The following is a 22,275-nucleotide window of genomic DNA, read 5'->3' as shown; positions in this document are numbered from 1 at the left end:
ATATGAGTTAATAATATATTATAAGGAAATTATTGTCCTTATTACAGTTATTAGGTAGTTACTCAAATTATGGCATGAAAGGAAGGCAGAGCATGGAAAACTCAGGATTAAATTGTATTTATGCATTTGAACCTTAGGCCAGTTTTTACTGTAGAGACAGTTTGCTGGTAAAAGAGAAATTGTATGTCACTGGAATTAAATGCTTTTCTGGGGATGGAAGATTCCAGTTTTTAATGAAATTACTGAGTGTGGTGTAGTGAAATGATTAAAATCTGTATTCTGGGAATGTGGCAGGGAAAAAAAAATCAATAAGTGCTAGCACAGCTTTGCTGCTCAATGTGAATCCTGAGAATGAAATAAACTACTACAAAAATAATAATTAAAAACATATCAGCACATTAATTTATTTAGCATCAGTCTCCTGAGACATCATATTCACTAATTTTTAGCATACATTTTACTATGTAATGAGCAGCCTTCTTTTCAGATATCCCTATTAGACAGGCAGTATTTCTGCCCTTCCCCCAGTGCTCCTGCATTGCAATCATTGTACTTGCACTTATTATGTTACAAATGACCGAGGTAAGGCTGACATTCTCAGTGCATGCAAAAGACCTAGTCTGCCAAGCTTTTTTTTTTTTCCTAATGAAGCAGCTTTGTGAAATCTCCCCATGTGTTAATACTAATGAAGATCCTCCAGCACAATTAAAATCACAGCCAGTGGCTGAAGAGGAAACATAAAACAATAGCATCTTTTAAGATACATTTATCCACATGTCTGTATAAAATATACACAGATGATCAAATTATTCTCCGATAGCTTAATTTTTACTTACTCTTCATCTTGAAAATCAGATTATGCAATTTTTAATTATATGAACTTTGAGATTTTCTTGTGTTCTGGAGGGAAAAAACGGTACCTCAACGAACTTCTAAAAAAAACTACGTGTCTTCTTGGATTATAAAGTGTTATCAAGATTAAGGGTTTTTTTTTTTTTTTTACAAAAAAAATTGTTTTTAGGAATCTAGAGGATGGGGTGCGGGAGGGAATGGGGCATATTTTATCTTTAACTTGATTGGTTACAAGATTTGGGAATTGGGGTTGGGGAATGGAAGGTAAAAACAAAGTTTTAAGAGATTCTGGGGGTAGACATACAGCATATAACTGCATGTGTAGTTTAAAGAAGTAAAGGGCTAACAGTCTTACTCATAACTTGATTTTTAAAAAGTGTTCAGTGGCTACAATTTGCTTTGCTTTTTTCTAAACTCTCAAACTGGAAAAAAAAAAAAACTATCGAGATTACCTTTTACAGTGTGTGCATATAACTTTAAAACGATTTCCTACTTTAACGTCTTCTATTTAAATTTTAACTCAGTGCATAAACATTACAGCCAGTTTAACTTATCCGTGGAAAGGCAGTAGAATTTTACCCCGGGACCATCTTGCATCCTGCTTTTTGAGTTTTAACATCCGCAAAATCTCAGCATATTAATTTAGTTGATTTGTAGAATTCTGAGTTTAGGAACAAAAAAAGTTTAGGTGGAGATGGTTGACCTATGCTCCCTACTCTCTAGTTTTTGTTTTTTAAAAACTAAGTTTTAAATCCTGTTTTCTTTCTTGTATTCTTTAAAAGCAAAACAAAACATTTTAAGTTTCTTAACTTTTTCTTGGGACAAGGAACCGTGCAAACTCAAAGCTACAGTATTCTTGGAAGGAAGAAGCAACCCCCTCCCTTGGCTCCTTTAGGAGCTGATAGGTCATTTATTATTGGAACTGAAATGGTATAAACAATTCTCTCTCTTTTTTCCCCTTGTTAACAGCAACTTTCATTGTTAGAGAGAGGAGAGAGAGAGAAGCCTTGTTGGTTGACGTCACTTGGTTCATGAAGCCTTCGCCTAGAAGTGAAGCTGCTGAACAAACCTTGAGAAGAATCATCTCCTGCTTCAATCTGCTGCTGGATAGGAACTAATCAGAGAGAGAGAGGCGGCAGACGGAGAAGGAGGGAGTCGAGGGCTTTCCTGATCACAAATCTCACCTCCACTACAACTCTCTTTATACTTTTCTTGCAGAAATAATAATAGAAATAAGGAGGTGGTGGGGTTTCCAAAAATCTTAACCTTCAACCATCTGGGGAAAAGGCAAAAATTCCATTCACCGCAACTCTCAGTTCGAAAGTAAAGGTGAGTTTAAAATCCTCGGGCGTGAGGGGTGCGGGTGAGGATGAAAATTCCCAGTGTTACAAAGCCAGTGGGAACAGCAGCGGAGAAACTCCGCTCGGGCGAGCGGGGGACTCCGGAGTTGCTGCGTGGAGGCGCTCGCCCCGCCGCCCTCTCGCCCTCCGCCGCTGTTTACCATCGCCGGTCGCTGCGGCTCTTTGTTGTGGTGGCCGGAAGGCTGGGGTGGTTCTGGGGTCCCGAGTGGAGTTTGGGGGAGGAGGACGCGGAGGTGTGCGGTCCTGGGTGGGAGGTGGGGGGTGCGGCCTCAGGAGAACGTAAAGTTTATTCCTGGAAGCCGGTGCGGGACTTCGCTGGAGTAGGGCCGTGGGCCATGCTCCCGGCCGGGTAGGCGCTGCCGCCGCGAGTCCGCCGCCTTTGTGCCGGCCGCCCTGGCTTCGCGTCTCCTTCCTCTTCCTCTTCGTCTTCCAGCACTCTGGTCGCCGTCAACAGTTTTGCTTCTTAAAAAACCACCTCTGTCAGCGTTGCGATCGCCGTTTCTACCCCGGGATATCCGCTGCCCCCCACTCCCGGCCGGGGTAGTTTCTGGATCACTCCCCCCCACCCCCGTCCGCCTCCTGCTGCCCTTTTTTGCCTCCGCCCCCTCTTCCCTCTCGGACTGTGGAGCTGCGTCTGCCACCCCCACTCCCCGGCTCGGGCCTCCAGCTCTCCTGTGTGTAGCTGGAGGCTCTGAGTTTACTGAAGATGAGCGGGGGTGGGGGTGGGGCAGATGGGATTGGGAAAAGACCTGGATACCTGGGAAGGTCTATGTCAGGACGCAGAAGGTTTGAGGAGCATTGCTTCTCATACAGTAAGGTCTGTGCCTTGGTCTCATCTTTTAGCAGTTCTTCCCCGGGAACGACTGCCAGCTCCCAACTCCTCTGCTTCCCTCTTTCAATCTTCTTGTCGCTGCCCCTCCCCCCAGCCCCTCCACCCACCCCGGTTGCCTTTCGCGGCTCCCTCCCCTTTAAGTAGTTTCAGGAACCCCAGAATTGGGATTTGGGAAAGGGAAGGAAGTGTTTGAAGAGTCAGAGCTGGCCCTGTTGTTTGGGAGATTTTCTCTTCTTTTCTTTCTCCCTCTGTATTTATCTTTTGTCTGTTGCTTCCTTATGGAGAGGGAAGCAGCTGCAGTCCTTGGCCGAGTTGTTGAAATTTATCCCTTTGTGTATATTACAATATCCTCCATTTTTTTTTCCTGCCCTCTAAACAACAAGCGTTTCGCCATCTTGGGCAATTTTATTCCCAAGTCTCTCTTTTTTATTTTTGAGGAAAGGAAAGAAACATTAGGAAGGCAAAAACTATGTCTGGATAAGGCTCAAAGTTTAGGAAATGTTCAGGGGGCCCAGTGACGTCATGTAAACTTTATGGAGAAATTTTCCCAAGAGTAAATTTTTTGCTTGTTTTCTCCTGTTTTATAGGATTGTGTAACTTACAGGTTGATGATAGGTTGTGTGGCTTATTTTTGTGTGTTGCTCTCAAAATGAATATACGAAGTCTGCATATTGTATGTTCTGGTAACAGGTGGAAGATTATGTGCAAAAAATGGTAAAAAAAAAAAAAAACAAAAAACTTTTGGGTGTCATTTGTTATTTACCTGGTTTTTTTTTCTTTTTTTTTTTTGATTTAAAGCTTTCAACTGTTATCTGTAGTCAGTGTATTCCCTTTCTTATTTACTCCATTCCATTCTACCCTATGGATTTTTTTAAAAATTAGCTTGGTTAATATTTATGTATGGTTATTTTAGATTACCTGGCTCCTCCTTTATAATAAAATGTTCAGGGATTTTCTTTTTCTATTATTTATTTACACTTTGAAAAGAAATGACTGAATACCTTAAGATAATGGATACTTTAAAATTTAGTAGCAGATATTAAGTCAAACAATTGTGGAGTATTTAAGAGACAAAATTGATTTTAAAAAATATTTTATAATCTCTAGCTATAAACTCTTTGTCAGCCATTATGAACAGATAATAAAAACTAGCACTGTTTTAATTTGCTTGTCTAAAATAGTTTTTCACCTCACAAAAGTTGGTTTGGTCACATGACCAAACTTAATGATACACTGACTAGTATATAAATAAGAGGCACTGTAAATTGAATGAGAAAGTGCAATTCTGTCTCCTGTAGTCATTTTCAGTCAGCATATTTACATGTCTTCTAACAAGGACATGAAACTGTCTGTATTTAATTTGCATTCTCTTTGTCTTCTGGGTTGGGGGAAAAACACTGACTACAATTAACTTAAAAAAAGCTAATAGAAACAATTCTGAATACATTGAAAAGGTTTGTCTAACACAAAAATTTATGTTCTATATGGTATGTTTTTATTTCTGTAGCAGTCTTTGGTGTTAACTGTTTATCCAGATATTTGCTTCATGTAAGATGCTATATAGAAAGCTTGACTGAATTGAATGTCTGCCATTTATGTGAATTGTAGGTAGGTGAAAAATGTTTAAATAGTTAAAAGCACATAGAACAGATGGTTCTAAATTATACATGCAACAAAGGACTAGAAGATTTGGCAGATTATAAATGGCAAGCAACAGAGAATAAGCAGTTTAAGAAAATGGTAGTTAAGTACATTTGATGTCTCACACCTATCGTAAACACTGTACATATTATTGTCACTGTGCTGCATAATCAATAATTTGTACAACATTAAGACACTTGTATGGTTCAGATAGGAAAAAGTAATATTTTTACAGGTATTTGAAACCAGTGGTTGAATTTAAAATTATTTTAAGCCTATTATGATGAATACGAGGTTTTTTAATGAAATTAGATTGTGTGCTTCAAAAATACAGTTATTTATGAGAACTTAATATTGCGTTCTTAGAATGATTGGAGAGAAATAGGAATGGGCACATATTTTAAAATCCAGATAATAGTAGCTTCACGGTTCTCATACGTTAAACTAGTGCCAGAGTATAGTACCATTTACTCTTAGGAACACTAATGAAAAAAATACTTCTAAACTCTTCAGTTTTGGAAATGCATTTATTGGAATACTGCTTGCATCATTTATTAAATACTTGTTAAATGAAGGAAGGATATATTTTAGTTTTAATTTTTGAGTTTTATGCATAACATGATACTGATTTTACTTGAATATAGTTTACTTTGAAATTTTAGAATAGACGGATTCTTATGCAGTTTTGTTTTCTTTCTAGAAGAGTCTCTAAGTAATTATATTTAGCATTTTCAAAAAATTTGGAATTGCTTAAAGTATTCAACTTGGTAGAAATTTGTTTTTGTTTTTTATAAGCCATTCATTTAAAATGCACATAAGAGTGTAATGGAAACCTTAGAATTTTAATTCTGTTGCCCTTTCTCCCATTTCTTTGTTTGCATGTTTATTATAGAACTGCAGTGTAAAGGAGCAGATGTTTTGCCAAACATCCTGATGTGTTGCTTTTTCTTATGGGAGTGCATAACTGTTCCTTCTGATGCTTCAACTTGACAGCTGGTTGATTTCATGGAGCTGCTAAGAAGCCATTAGTGGTGTCATTGAATTGAAACAGAACAGTCACTCCCAGCTTGAACTGCAATTGTTAATGTCTTTGTTGCTACTTTTGTGTTACTATACAAGATGTAGGATATCACAGTTGCACAAAAGTTCAGGATTTCTGTCTTATCTCCTTGAATTAGTGAAAGTGTATGTTGGAACTTGATTACTTTTAGGTTTAAAGGTTTCTCCGAGAAGAGATTTTAAGTTGTAGCTTCTGAGTAGAAATACCAAAAGAAAAGATATGATTTAACACAAAGTAATATGGTGATTTTGATCCTTAGGAGGAATTATATCATCAAGTTTTAGTGATTATTAGTATACTTGATTTCCTGGGGGATTAAGTTACCTAGTTAGGTATTTTCAGAGTTTTTTTGGTTATATAAAACTAAGTATTTTGTATCGTGAAGTTTTAAAAATATTGTTGCCTTATTTAATGAATGTTAATCCATTTGGCTGTTTCTTTAAACTTGTTGTAGGAGATAATCAGAAAAGAAAAGAAATAATTATTGGGGAAAGAGGCAGTTTTGTATTTAATTTTTCTTTACAAAGAGGCTAGAATATTATTTAAAAATTCATACAAACTATGATCTAAAATACTTTACTAGTAGACATTTAATGATTTTTTACAATTGAAATTATATATTGTTATAACTTTTATTGATAGTTTCAGCTATCATACTGTGATACTAAAATGGTATCATCCCATTGGTGCCTATGTTTCTACTTTTTCTAATTTATTTGCATGGTGTTTTTTGGTGGGAGAGGAAATGGGAGGGAGAAAAGAGGAAGAGTGAAAAGTGATAATCCCAACACAGAAAAACATATTTTAAAAAATTCATGTCAATAAACTTTAGGATGATAAGATTTAAGGATGTAATATAGTTTATTTATTACTATGTTAAGAGAATTTTTCTAGTCCCAATATTTATTGACTTTTAATTTGTAGGTCTTTAGGTGTATTAGACATTTAAATAACTCCTCAAAGAGCATAAAATCTGTAACATTTAAAATGTTTGCCATTACAAAAATAAATACTTAAAATATAAAATTGATTAGAACATATAATTTGCTCTACAATATAAACAAATTTTTAACACTTATATTGTTGATTCCAGAATTATGATTTCCTGAAATCCCAAGTTTATAGAGACACTTCCCTTTTAAATAGGTTGTACATTACTGTGACTAAAGCGAAGATTTGTATTCAGGCATTGTGCTTTCTTAACTCTTTTTATATTGTAGCCGTACAACTCTTTAAAAAGAAAATCATTCTGTTACCTTTGACTATGACTCAATATTTAAGAAATATATTTACTCATAATGTATTTTTGTTGAGGCAGATACTCATATAAATCAAATTATGGCACATTGAATTGTGTATGAAATATAAACTTTTTTTTTAAAGGACTCCTGATAATTTATTTTTAGAGATAATGTAGTCTTAGTTGTACTGTACATAAACATCCTATAGTTTAGGAATTGTCAGGCATCAGATTTCTTTAAGGAAGATAATTCTTAATAGAAGGATCATTTTAAAAAAGTTCAAACTTAAATTTACAGGTTTTTTTGTTGGCCATATTAAATATGCTATTATGGATAATAAATATATTTAATTCATTTTAAACTGCATATGGAATTATAAACTATTGGCCACATCTTTGTTGAAAACAGGAAAAGGAAATGAATATATATGACTTTTATATCTGTTTTGAGTGCTATTTGATTTGTGGCAGTCATAGTAGAGTTTGAAATGTAAAATATTTAACAGTATGGATATTTACAAGTTAAACATTTAGTTTTTAACATTAATAGGGTTTTATAAGAATATGAGGTGAAAATATACTTTTTATTCCACATATTTAAATTTTTACTATATAAGGTAAGACTATTTCAATTTGTTTTAAAAGATAAAGTTAATGCTGTAAAAACAGTTTTTATAATTTATAAAATTCAACTTGTACTTTGCCTTTTGAATATCTTTCATTCAAATAAAAATTGTTGCACATTGGGGATAGTAATAATGACGGCAACATAGATAAGGACCTTAACTAATTTTGTGTTGTGCACATGTGGGCATGGCATGTAAGAAAAAGGAGCATTTGGTTTGAAGATAATTCTTGCACTGGTACTTCAGCTATGTGTAGGCATAATTGTGTGTTTTTTCTTGTTTTCTCCTCTTAACACTTTTCCACAAACATGCACTCATTAATCAAAGACAGTGCACTCCTGCTGAGGGCAGAGAGGTTCATCAAATTGGCAGTCAGTTTGGTGTAAAGAACGGTGTACTGAAGCTCTTAACTCGCTAAGACATAAATAAATCTAAGGTCTTTGTATGCAAACCCTAGAGGTTAATACTGTATAATTCAATGTCCTGTCTTTGTTTTTATGATTGATGTTTTTAAATGTTTCAAGCTTGGTGAAAGTCTTCTAGTAGGTCAGGTCTGACAATCTGATTGGCTGTAGTAAGAAAGCATTAGGTTGTCAAAGGACTTTGAGTATGCTGCAGAGATTTTGATTTTTTTTTTTTCCTACAAGATCATTGTCATATTGCCTGAGCTGTTATAGGAATGTACCAATGATTGACATTCCCTGCTGTGATAATGGACCTGGTGCATAAAATGCCAATAGTTTGGTCCTGTTTGTTCAGAAGCTTACTGCTATTTGTATCCTTAACAGAGCTAACATGTAGAACAAGCAAAACTACTGGGATTTCTCTGTAGAAATAGTGCTGGGATTTGGCTTTAACATGAATTGGTTGCATATTCATAATTTAAGAACAGCTGGTTACAGCAAGCACATAGTCATTTGCAAGCTATTATAAACCATTCCACTCACACATGGAGCCTGTGCTTGGTGATTTTTTTTTTTTTTTATTGATCTACCTGCATTTAAAATCTGGTCACTGCTGCTACAGAAGCTCTTCATTTTAGCTGTGTTTGCAACACAGAACAGGTTCAATTTTAAATATTTAATTTAAACTTAATGCTGAATAAAACGAAGCTTTGAAGGAAACAAGTGTAGAAGGTCATGTCTTACCTGTCATGTAGTTAATCTTGGCCAGAACCAACCAACCAAACAAACCTAGATTATACAACTATTGTAATTTTTGGAATATATGTTTTATGATTTTATTTATAGATTAATAATGGAATTATCTTTGATTTCAAAATACTGCTAATAATATTTTACTGGTTATACATAGTTTTGGGAAACAGCATTGAGAGTAGATTGTGATTAATTAGTCTAAAACAATGTCATCTAATATGTAGAAGAGTGGTCGTATAATACTTTTAGCTTATGAGTGATGCAAAGCAAGATGGAAGGGAAAATTGATAGGACTTTATAATTGGGTTAGAATAATGCTAATCCTAAAACTGTAAAGTTAGTCTAATTTTTTAGAAGGAATCTAATAAATCTCTCTTGCTTTTTGGGTCACTTCTGGAATATTAAGCACAAGTATTCTCTTACAGTATTTAAATGGTATTTGTAAGTTAGGCCAGCTATAATAGTTTCCTGCATGTTGTCAGTAATAACTGTAAGGAAAGAGAAGAAAACTTCTAAATCTCAAGCTTTCATTGACAAGGGTGGGAGGAGAAAATGTTAAATGCTATTTCAGCTCTCCTTTTAGAAACCACAGGGAGCTGTGCCTTGATTTGTGTATGTTAAAAGAAGTGAATACCCGAGTGATTTACAATGATGCGTTTCCACACATGGTGTTAGGTTCACATGTGCATGTATGTGTTTGTCCCCACACTCGATGATGAAGTAGCTCTCAGCACTTCAAGGTTGAGTACCAGTCCTAAGAGTGCATTTTACTCTTTCTTGACTTCACAAATGGCTGGATAGGTTTGTAATATAACAGAATATATGGCCAAATTTAATCTAGCTGATAGTAGGCTCTACTTTTTTAAAAATAATAAATCCAAAGGTTATAAAAGGACGATGGATTATGTTTTAGTTTTCAGTTGCATAGGATCATAACTATAATTAGTTAACTTTCCATTATTTGAGAATTCATCAGGCATTTTGTAAATGATTTTATGTCCTTTTCTTCTCTCCCTTTTGACTATTGTTCTTTCATTTATTTCTCTGCTCTTTTGTGTCTCATCAAAGAATAAAAGAAGGAAAATTCAAGATTTTCCTGCCTTCCCACTTCTTGATGAAGAAGAGTTATTAGTGTTTTGCTAAAATTAAGGTTTGGGATTTTATTTGTCTGCCTTTTCTGGTTCTCATTACATAAATAATTATATTTAGAAAAGAGGAAGGGTGAGTTAATGGACTGAATTTTTATTTTTATTTTTTTTAAGACAGAGCCTCACTCTGTTGCCCAGGCTGGAGTGCAGTGGTGCTCCTGACCTCCAGTGAGCCCCTGCCTCAGTCCCCCAAATAGCTGGAACTACAGGCATACGCCACCATGCCTGGCTAATTTTTGTATTTTTGTAGATATGGGGTTTTACCATGTTTCTCAGGCTACTCTTAAACTCCTGGAATTGAATGATCTGCACACCTTGGCCTGTTAAAGTGCTGGGATTACAGGCATGAGCTACCACACCGGGCCTGACTGAATTTTTCTGTACTATATTAGTAATCCATCAAAACAAAAAATTTAGACATTGTTTGAAAAAGCGAAATGACTCAGTACCACCCACCACAAGAGAACTGAATGTATTTGATACACTTGTATTGTTCTAGTATTATAATAGGAAAAGGGGGAGGCATCTACCTCCATTCTTCAAGCTTTTATTGATTGTTGTCTCCAAGCATGCCCTTGGAGAGCTATGGATAACAATTTATGAAAGTTCAGAATAGGACAGAGAGATGACTTCTGGTTGGAATCATTAGAAAAGGCCCTTCGGCTTAGGTACCATTGAAATAGATCGAGCACAATTAAATTTTGAATATTCACATATCAGGAAGACAAGATCCAAGAAAAGAAGGACTACATAAGCCCCTTATAGAACTCCAAATATATAGCTAGAACTCTATATTAGAGCTAGTCTATTTGACATCTGGGATGGTTCTGCCTTTTCAAGGTCACCCCAACCTATACCTCTTCCACCTAGAAGGAAAAGAAAATGTCATGGGATCCTTCCCTTCCTTCATTGCTTTCAAAATTGACTACGTGGCTTTTTCTGGAGAAGATGGGTTCATCAGTTTCAAATCCTCCATTTCAATGATAGGCTTATTTGTGGAGGCCAGGTTAAAACTGACAAAACTGCCCTTTCTGGTCAGAGATATTTAAATCTTCTGTTTTGAGATTAACCAGAACCCCTCCCTTTGCCTTGGTTCTTTTCTTATGCTTTTGTGAATAGTTTTTCTGGAAACCTAAGGCATGATCACCCCTACTAAGAACATTAAGTAGAGAGCACAGGATAATATCTGTGTATTCCTTTTCTCCATGATGATGGCTCTGGCTCAAAAAACGCTTGTACGTCTTTTAGTTCCTTTGGTTGAATGCAGAAGACAAGCAGACTGCTGGACTGCCAGTGACAGGTATATCCTTAAAGACAAAAAGGAGGGCCGGGCACCATGGCTCATGCCTGTAATCCCAGCACTTTCAGAGGCCAAGGCGGGCAGATCACTTGAGGCCAGGAGTTTGAGACCAGCCTGGCCAACATAGTGAAACCCCGCCTCTACTAAAAATACAAAAATTAGCCAGGCGGGTGTGGTGGCACGCGCATGTAATCCCAACAACTGGGGAAGCTGAGGCACAAGAATTGCTGGAACAGTTGAGGTGGAGGTTGCAGTGAGCTGAGACAGTGCCACTGTACTCCAGCTTGGGTGACAGAGTGAAACTCCGTCTCAAAAAAAAAAAACCCACACAATTTATAGCCCCTATTTTCAATAACGTCAGTACTGGTTTTCACTGAAAATAGAAGTCCCACTAAAAGAGTATGAAAAAGGAAAGTTTAAAAAAATTTTTAAGACAAATATATGGAAGGTCTTTTACATAAATGTCTTGGCCAAGGACAATAAATTTTAGCGGTTAATCTTTTCCTAACTTTGTTATTACTACATCATCATAATAATAAAATTTATTATTATTGCATCATCATAATGAAATATGTTTTATTTGCCGTATTGTGATGAACCTTTACTTGTAAGAAATTTGTCCTAAGAAAACCTTAAAACTTTTAGGTAACCATATTTTATCTTGTACAAGAATAAGTTCTGAAGTAAATTAAAGATGGAAAACAGTGGAAATAAAAGGCGATATAGTATCTAAGTTTAGTTCACAGCTATACTTACTATCTCTTCTGGTTCCATGATGGCATGGTTGTTGACATATGCTTCTTATCTTCCTTGGATAAAGTATTACTGTTAACATAAACCATTGTGATGACACAAGAAGCACCAAAACCTATTTTCAACATTTGAGAAAATCAGGAGCAGCCTTTAAGTCACAAAATGACCTTTTCTTCCTTTCATGGGTTGTTAGTGTAGCATGCTAAAAAAAACAGAGTCTGCAGGACAACAGTAACTGACAGAGGTGTGGGTCAAATCTCTTTATTTTAAAAGAGGGGTTACTTTGGAGCTCAAGTTAAATGTTTGTTCTTAGGGTTTAGGCAGAAACAACAAAAAAGGAGACAATTTTAAAGAAGGTTTCTAAATGCAGTCAGAGTGGAGCGTTGTTATGTAATCAAGTCGTCTTGGAATATATCAAGATTTTGTCTATAGTGGTGTATTTTAGCATTAAATTTCTGTGCCTTGTCATTAATGTTATCTGCAGCTTGTTGGGAAAATAACTCTTATCTGTAATCAGACCTTGGGGATTTGAAGAAAAAGTTGAAGAGTTAGGGAAGGGAAATGTAAATAGTAAACACTTGGTCCAGGAAGAGAATGTGTAATAACTTTGGACAATTAGATAGAAGCTCTCTTTACCCTTCCCCCTGCAAAAAGCCTGTTCTTAGATTTGCTTGCCAAAACTCACAAAAGAGAATAATTGTTTTAAAGAACGTGAAAATGTTTTTGTACTATGTGTGAAATAGGAAGGTAGGAATAAGGCATTCTCTGGAAGAAAAACTAAATAGTGTGACCAGAATTTTACTGTTCTTAAATTTTTATTATTAATTTTTTGGAGACATGGTCTTGCTCTTTTGCCCAGACTGGACTGAACTCTGGGCATAAGAGATTCTCCCATCTTGGCCGCCTGAGTAGCTGGGACTACAGGCATGCCCCACTGGGCCCAGCTATTTTATTAAAATGAAGTATTCTATGACATAGTACCTTGAATTTCACCTTTTGTGTTTTAATATGAGACAACTTCTGTGAAATAGATTATTTTTGCAAATACTTTATTCATTCCAAGTAGCGTTTAATATGTTGCAGGTACCAACTAAATTAATTACATATACATAGGTAAAAATACATGTTTGTTTCTATATTTATAATCTTAGCACCTCAAAAGTGAGCTAAAAATAATCCTACAGCTACCCATGGAAATAAATAAAAATTACTTATCAGGCCAGCCACAGTGGCTCATGCCTGTAATCCCAGCATCTTTTGGGAGACCAGAATGGGAAGATCATTTGATGCTAGGAGTTCAAGATCAGCTCGGTCAACATAGCAAGATCTTGTCTCTATACAAAATTTTAAAATAAAATAAAATAAAATAAAATAACCTGGATGTGATGGCACATGCCTGTAGTCCTAGCTACTTGGGAGGCCGAGGTGGAAGGATCACTGGAACCCAGGAGTTCGAGGCTACAGTGAGCTATTATTGCTCTCTAGCCTGGGTAACACAGTGAGAGGCCCTCTCTCTTCTCTGTCTCTGTCTCTGTCTCTCATACTCCAGCCTTGGTAACAGAGTGAATTCCTGTCTCTCTCTCTCTCTCTCTCTCTCTCACACACACACACACATACACACACATGCATGCAAAATATATTAACTTGTCACTTCTTTAGATTTTAAAATAATTTTCTTACTTTTAAGCTTAAAAGTGTCCTCCTTACAAAACTTTATATAGTTATTTTCTCATATTTTGAATTTTTTGACATTTAATGATTCTGCATTCCGTTCTGCTATAAAACTGTTCTTTTATGCCTATGTTAAGGCCCAACTTCCCATCAACACTTACCTATACCACATTTTCATGTTATATCATATTCTCTAAAATGTCTACTATAAGGAATGTTGAGCTAGATAAGTAAAGGTCAGTTTTTTAAAGCATTGTCATGTTTTGGTTGTAGTTTTGTTTCAACCTCTTGTGATAGGAATCTTTCTTAAAAAATACGAATTTTATTAAACATATTGAGAGTATTCAAAATATGCTGTGATTTTCAAGTACATGCTAACAGAAAAAAATACGCTTTGATAAGGCAGGGTTATCATACTGCTAAGTAATTCTATTACATTTTAGATGCCTGAATTAAAGCTATTTGAGTATCGAAATATTGTACTCTATAAATATGTACAATTATTACGTGTCAATTAAAAATAGCTGTGCATGGTGACTCACCCCTGTAATCCCAGCTACTTGGGCGGCTGAGGTGGGAGCATCGCTTGAGGCCAGGAGCCTGAGACCAGCCCGAGTAACATAGTAAGACTCCCACCTCTAAAACTAAAATAAAATTAAAAATACATATATGAGAAAGGGAAAAAAACTATTTGAGACTGTAACTGGGAATTTTAAAAAACAAATTCTCATATTTGTGTCATTTGCTTCTTTATGATAAAAGGATATATGCAGCTGTACAACTTGCCAGTTACTTATTCCTCCTTACAGTTAATTGTATTCATTGTCCTTTGACTTTACTTCTTTAAAATTAAAAGTGTATTTCTTCACTATAAAATATTAATAAAAGTTTTGAAAAGTACAGAAAAGTATTAAGATATAAATTTCAAATGTTCGAAATTCTATTATTCACAGGCTGCTGTGTGCATTATTAGTTTGTTTTATGTTGAAATGAAATATTTACTGAAATGAAAGTGTTCATTAATGAAACAGCAGGTTAGTGTCATGAACCTATTCCTGAAAAAGATGAAAATGACAGAAGTAGGCATAGAGTGAAATGCTTCTGTGGTATTACCTAAGAAAAGTAAAATAATCCACTGGATTAAGTGACAAGGACATGAGTGACCTTGGCATTAATAGTTTCAGTGGAGTGGTTTGGATTAAAGCTATAGAAATGAAAACATGTTTAAACAGTTTTTAGAGTTTTGTTTTGTTTTGTTTGCAAGGAGGAGGAAAATAAATTGGGTAGTTTCTGGGAAGGAAATGTGGGAAGTTTTTTTTTTTTTTTTTTTTTTTTTTTTTAGACGGAGTTTCGCTCTTGTTACCCAAGCTGGAGTGCAATGGCGCGATCTCCGCTCACCGCAACCTCGGCCTCCTGGGTTCAGGCAATTCTTTTTTTAACAGGACAAATGAAGATACAGGGACAGAGGATATAATTCAGAGATTCTATGAGAAATGGGAAGAAGTGGGTTCCAGACCCATGTTAGGCTGATTATTGTGAACTGGAATGAGGGATACCTCTTTTATTGTAACTAGAGGGAAAGAGAAACTATGGGAATGCATAGTGGTGAAATTGGAGCTTGAGGAAAAAAATTTCAGAGAGTTCTAGTTCCAAATTTTAGCACTTTTTTTTTTTTTTAAAAACAGAAATGACTTCTTGTAATCCCAGCTACTCAGGAGGCTGAGGCAGGAGAATCTCTTGAACCCAGGAGGTGGAGGTTGCAGTGAGACGAGACTGCAGCACTGCACTCCAGCCTGGGTAACACAGCAAGACTCCATCTAAAAATGTGTGTGTGTGTGTGTGTGTGTGTGTGTGTGTGTGTGTGTGTGTGTGTATTTGGAATAAGGGACAAGAAGAGCTAGGCAACAGGGAGTATGATTTGCATATATTTTCTCCTAGAACTTTTTCTCTGAGTCTGTTGAGATCTTTGCTGTTGTTCTGTACGTGAGGCTGGAACTCTGATTTTAGCAATTTCCCTTAAGGAGAAACTGGCACACCTGAAGATGTGAGTGGGAGGAGGAAGAGAATGACTGTAATCCTGTAGATTATGAGTTTTGTGTGGTGAGTCATAGCTTTTGTTTGCTTAGTCAGATTTGATCCTCACCTTCAAAGCTGTCTCTTCAACTCTAATGAAAGGTTGAGAAAAATCAAAAGGATGAGACTGAAAAAGTAGCTCAATTATTTTCTGCTCTGCTAATATGTGTCCTAAGCTCTGTGATTCCCCACTTCTCTTTATAGGCCCCCCATGATTCTAAACGTCAACTATGAAAGCTATGGGTTAGGACATTTCTGAATGTTCTCTTACTAAATTCTGAACCTTGCACTCTTAGGGCATATGCATGTAGAATCAAAGTCTTATTAAAATAGTACTGATATTTTCCCTGATTCCCACACTAATTTTGGTCCTTTCTTATCCTGTTTGGTGGATATGGGGACTAGATCATGTGAATGTATGTTACTCAGATTTTAAAGGCTCTTTTCACATATCCACAAAAATGCCCCTAAGAAGAATTGATACCATTTTGTATGCTCTTGTAATTGGTGTTTTTTCATTGTTTTTTTTGTTTGTTTTTGTTTTAACAGTGGGAATAACATTTTAATTTGTATATTTTTTATTTTTATTTTTATTTTTTTGAGATGAAGTCTTCCTCTGTCACCCAGGCTGTAGTGCAGTAGCATGATCTCGGCTCATGGCATCCTCTGTCACCGGGTTCAAGTGATTTCCCCCACCTCAGCCTCCTGAGTAGCTGGGACTACAGGTGCCCACCAGAAGGCCCGGCTAATTTTTTTTTTTTCTATTTTAGTAGGGTTGGGGTTTCACCATGTTGGCCAGGATGGTCTCCACTTCTTGACCTTGTGATCCGCCCACCTCAGCCTCCCAAAGTGCTGGGATTACAGGCATGAGCCATCATACCTGGCCAGTTTGTATATTCTTGATATGGATAATCATATATTCCTAAATTTGTTAGGGAATTGTATTTGTTTCTGAATGGTTTGGCAGGAATGGTTCTGGTAAGATTTTTGGAGCAATGTGATCATATAATAATTATCTTTTTTAAATTTGATTTTGTTTTTCTTTTTTTATTATATATTTTCTGGCAACTTTCATTTAAGGTCATATAATAATTATCTTAAAGATTTTTCTTGATCCCCCCAAAAGGCTGGTCTCATTATGAGGTATGGCTTATTATTTACATAGGTGTGCAAAAATATTAACCATATAGGCTTCCATGAGTTTACTTGTGCATATGTTGAGCGTATGCACTATATACAACTACTAAAGCTATAAAATTAACTATTTGGATTTTGTCTAAGAAATCTGAGCTAGGATATTTAAAAATTACTGATATTTCCTCTCCTCAGTCTAGAAAGCAAGCCTGAGACATTTACCAGATTTTACCTACTATAGTACCCCTAAACTATCCCTCAGATATCTTAAGATTCTTTGCCTGCCAGGAAGTGATCTTCCTTATCACCTAAAAAGCTGAGCCCCTGTAAGACAGGGACCAGGCTAGTTTTCCAGAGATGGCTTGTAAAGTCAACATTAATTCCTTAAAAGTAGCTTGTTATACCTGCATTGTTCTCAAATATGACGCTCTAGGGAAAACGTCAGTTGCTCAATAGATTGAGTAGCTGGTATTACAGGCATGCAGCACAAAGCCAAGCTAATTTTTATATTAGCTTGGATGGGGTTTTATATTAGAGATGGGGTTTTGCCATATTGGCCAGGTTGGCCTTCAAGTGATCCTCCCTCCCTGGCCTCCCAAAGTGCTGGAATTACAGGCATGAGCCACCACACCCAGTTAATAGCTGTATTTTATTTTATTCATTTATTTATCTTTTGAGACAGAGTGTCACTCTTGTCTTCCAGACTGGAGTGCGGGGCCTCAGTCTCGGCTCACTGCAACCTCCACCTCCCGAATTCAAGCGATTCTCCTGCCTCAGCTTCCTGAGTAGCTGGTTTTACAGGTGCCTGCCACCATGCCTGGCTAACTTTTGTATTTTTAGTAGAGCCAGAGTTTCACCATGTTGGCCAGGCTGGTCTCTTTGACCAGGTTGGTCTTGAACTCCTGACCTTGTGATCTGCCCACCGTGAACTCCTGAAGTGCTGGGATTACAGGCGTTAGCCATCATGCCCAGCCATAATTTTTCTTAAGAGTTTTTGGTCAGTATTTCCCCCAAGAGTAAAATTCTAATGGACAGTAAAGACATAGACACATTCCCAGGGATTTCTCATAAAACATAAATTTTCTGAAATATTTGTACTAATAACATGTTATTTGTATAAACTTAACCTAGGAAAAGCTAAATATCCCTTTTGATTTGACACTTTTCCCATGCAGTTCTTATGAGAGTAACATATCAAGTAAACCCTATTCTTTCTAGCAACTCTGTTGTTACGAGATGAAAGAGTAAGACTATGTGGTCTTATTGAGGCACTCTGGGAAATCTCAAAGATAGTTTAGTGTAAAGTATTTAGTGTATTGTGAAAGTTTTATTTTATTTTTCTATATTTAGGATCTGATTAGGGGAAGTAAAATAGAGAGTTGTCAGGATATTTGGGGCTTGCTTGAGATAGAATCATGGCTGCCTGAGAAACAAGCTTTGGTTACTTATTTAATCAACGTAACAATAAAAATATACATAGAAGATAAGACCTAGCCAGACCTGGTGTCTCACTCCTGTAATCCCAGCACTTTGGGAGGCTGAGGCAGGTGAATCACCTGAGGGTGTGGTGGTGCACACCTAAAATCCCAGCTACTTGGGAAACTGAGGCAGTAGAATTACTTAAACCTGGGAGGCAGAGGTTGCAGTGAACCACACTTGCGTCAGTGCACTCCAGCCTGGGTGACACAGCAAGACTCCATCTCAAAGAAAAAAAAAGGTAAAACCTTATCTGTTTCATACCTGAGGAGGAACCTTTATTCAGTTTTTTTTTTTCTTTAGATGATCAGGGACATAATGAACTCAATGTAAGCACAGAAAATTATTCAGTTAGGATACAGAATTTTTGCCTTTCACATTGAAGATGAATGAATTAACCAGTATTCTAAGGAAGCAAATCCATCAATGTTGAGTGAAATTTTCTAAAATTTAAAATGTTTTGAACATTTTAAATACTCAAATTAGCAAGAAAAAACAATCCAATCAAAAAGTGAGCTAAGAACATGAATAGACAATTCTCAAAAGAAGATATACAGGTGGCCAAAAAACAGGAAAAATGCTCAACATCACTATTGATCAGGGAAATGCAAACTAAAACCGCAATGTGATACCACCTTACTCCTGCAGGAATGGCCGTAATCAAAAAGTCAAAAAATAATAGATGGATGCAGTGAACAGGGAACACTTCTACACTGTTGGTTGGAATGTAAACTAATACTACCACTATGGAAAACAGTGTGGAGATTCCTAAAGAACTAAAAGTAGAACAACCATTTGATACAACAATCCCACTAATGGGTATCTATCCAGAGGAAAAGAAGTCATCATATGAAAAAGATACTTGCACATGCATGTTTATAGCAGCACAATTTGTAATTGTAAAAATGTGGAACCAAACCAAATGCTCATCAATCAACAAGTGGATAAAGAAACTGTGGTATGTATGTGTACATATATATATATATATATATACACACACACACACACATATATATACACACACACACACACCTATATATATATATATGAGATAGAATACTACTGAGCCGTTGAAAGGAATGAATTAATGGCATTCACAGCAACTTGGATGAGATTGGAGACTATTATTCTAAGTGAAGAAACCCAGGAATAGAAAACCGAACATCATATGTTCTCACTCATAAGTAGGAGCTAAGCTATGATATAAGGATGCAAAGGCATAAGAATGACAAAGTGGACTTTGGGTACTCAGGGGGAAAGGGTGAGAAAGGAGGATGAGAGAGAAAAGACTGCGAATTGGGTGCTGTCTATACTGCTCAGGTGGTGGGTGTACCAAAATCTCATGGATCACCACTAAAGTCCTTACTCATGTAACTACACCCTACCCCCAATACCCTATGGAAATCAAAAATTAAAAAATATAAAAAGTAAATGGATAAAAAATAATAAAATGTTTGGTAGCTTCTTTTCTATGTTAGCTGTTATAAATCAAGACAAATACAATTTACTTTCTAGGTTAGGGTCTTCATTATTGTCTTTTATATTCTTGAACAGACAGACATTTTACCTTAGGCCAATACTTCTCTCTAATGGGATCTGTGGTGTCACACATATTTTTATAAAAATACTAAAATTTGCTAATAAGCAATACATTAATCATTGTCTTCAAATAAAATAGTAAATAAGCACTTAAAAGTATTTATCAGTCTTAATTTCCAATATGGTAAACACCAAGAGTTACAACCTACATAAAATAAAAACTCTTTTGGAGTCTTCAACAAGTCCTGAGAGTGTAAAGAGATCAGGAGACCAAAATGCCCAAGAATCTCTTCTTTAGGACAGTACTACTACTTTTCCTGGAAAATAAATGCATATACCTAGTTGTGCTTCCATGCCACTATTCCTCCTAGTATAGACTGTTAAAAGAAAGACTTCAGCCAAATTAAGTGTTTAATTGAGCAAATAACAATTCACAAATCAGGCAGCCTCCCTAGCCAGAGACTCCAGCACAGCCAAGTGGTGGAAAAAGATTTATGAACAGAAAAAGGAAAGTAGCATACAGAAAACGGAAGTGAGGGGCCGGGCGCGTTGGCTCAGACCTGTAATCTCAGCACTTTGGGAAGCCAGGGCGGGCAGATCACGAGGTTAAGAGATCGAGACCAGCCGGGCGCGGTGGCTCAAGCCTGTAATCCCAGCACTTTGGGAGGCCGAGGCGGGTGGATCACGAGGTCAAGAGATCGAGACCATCCTGGTCAACATGGTGAAACCCCGTCTCTACTAAAAATACAAAAAATTAGCTGGGCATGGTGGCGCGTGCCTGTAATCCCAGCTACTCAGGAGGCTGAGGCAGGAGAATTGCCTGAACCCAGGAGGCGGAGGTTGCGGTGAGCCGAGATCGTGCCATTGCACTCCAGCCTGGGCAACAAGAGCGAAACTCCGTCTCAAAAAAAAAAAAAAAAAAAAAAAAAAAAAAGAGATCGAGACCATCCTGGCCAACATGGTGAAACCCCGTCTCTACTAAAAATACAAAAATTAGCTGGGTGTGGTGGCATGCGCCCGTAGTCCCAGCTACTCGGGAGGCTGAGGCAGGAGAATTGCTTGAACCTGAGAGGCAGAGGTTACAGTGAGCCTAGAGATCTTGCCACTGCATTCCAGCCTGGCTCCCAGCGAGGGAGCAAGGAGCAAGACTTTGTCTCAAAAAAAAAAGAAAATGGAAGTGAGGTAGAGAAATAGCTGGATTGGTTGCAGCTCAGTGTTTGTCTTACTTGAACACAGTTGGAACCGTTGGCCACATTTGATTTGCCAAAACTGGGTGATTGGCAGAAGAGTGGGCTGTGGTCTGTTTATACCTCAACTTGTTATATATAGTTCAGAATGTACAGAGAAACCTTTAGACTGAACATAAAATATGTAAGGAGGCAGCTTTAGGCTAAACTTATTTAACAAGTTTCAACCAGTCATATTAATTGTAACTTTTAGTCAAAGTAATTTCTGTTTCACAGAGAAAAGTTGGAGGTGAATAATTGAGAACTATGTCATACCACCAGCATTTTAGCAGACTAGTAGAGTTTATGAGCACACACAACACACAACACCACTTTTTACAGTACACATGTCTTTTTCACCTTTTTTTTTTTTTAGACGGAGTCTTGCTCTGTTGCCCATGCTGGAGGTAGTGGTGTGATCTCGGCTTACTGCAACCTCCGCCTCCCGGGTTCAAGGCATTCCCCTGCCTCAGCTTCCCAAGTAGCTGGGACTACAGACAAGCACCACCATATCCAGCTAATTTTTGTATTTTTAGTAGAGGCGGGAGTTTCACGATGTTGCCCAGGCTGGTCTCGAACCGCTGACCTCAAGTTTTCCACATGCCTTGGCCTCTCAAAATGCTGGGATTACAGGTGTGAGCCACCACGCCCAGCCCTTTTTCACCTCTTAAAGTGGCAAAAATTGACATAATCACTAACATGACCTAAAACAGCTTATCATTAGTATATAAAAACAAGAAGCAAAAGTGTATGTTTAAAATGATGCATAGTAATCAATGTTCCAGTATTTTATCTGACTTAGAAGTTATCTAGGTATTGAATAATTATTTGGTATCAGTCCAAAGTTTTAGGTTACCTAAAGATTTGAAAATTTATCTTCAAGCTGCCATGCTACAAAATATACTTATTGTTGAAATAAAAATTTGTCAACATGCCCGGTTGCTCAAGCCTGTAATCCCAGCACTTTGGGAGCCTGAGGTGGGCAGATAACTTGAGTTTAGGAGTTTGAGACCAGCCTGGGCAACATGGTAAAACCCTATCTCTACAAAAACTACAAAAAATTCGCTGGGTATGGTGGCATGTGCCTGTAGTCCCAGCTACTTGGGAGACTGAGCTGGGAGGCAGAGGTTGAAGCAAGCCGTAATTAGGCAACTCTACTCCAGCCTGGGTGACAAAGCAAGATTAC

At 36.9% G+C, this 22,275-nt stretch overlaps 1 protein-coding gene across 25 annotated transcripts in view; it reads left to right on the top strand.

Annotated features, from left to right (window-relative positions):
• The first annotated feature begins 1,182 nt into the window (after window positions 1-1,182).
• The window catches only part of BAZ2B (bromodomain adjacent to zinc finger domain 2B), a 334,986-nt gene continuing 313,893 nt past the window's right edge, over window positions 1,183-22,275 (top strand). For 22 of the 25 annotated variants that reach the window (XR_001830422.2, XR_001830420.2, XM_017546664.2 and 19 more), the window contains exon 1: window positions 1,183-2,181. The gene's annotated coding sequence lies outside the window, so the exon portion shown is untranslated. Of the gene's footprint in view, window positions 2,182-2,833; window positions 3,031-22,275 lie in introns of those variants that run through there. The other 3 variants (XM_017546622.2, XM_037745460.1, XM_037745453.1) reach the window with 2 other exon arrangements.

This window comes from Cebus imitator, unplaced genomic scaffold, assembly GCF_001604975.1.
Source record: "Cebus imitator isolate Cc_AM_T3 unplaced genomic scaffold, Cebus_imitator-1.0 Scaffold10, whole genome shotgun sequence".
Lineage (NCBI taxonomy): Eukaryota > Metazoa > Chordata > Mammalia > Primates > Cebidae > Cebus > Cebus imitator.
The sequence above is the reverse complement of the archived record's forward strand: the minus strand, read 5'-3'. Positions and strand labels throughout refer to the sequence as shown.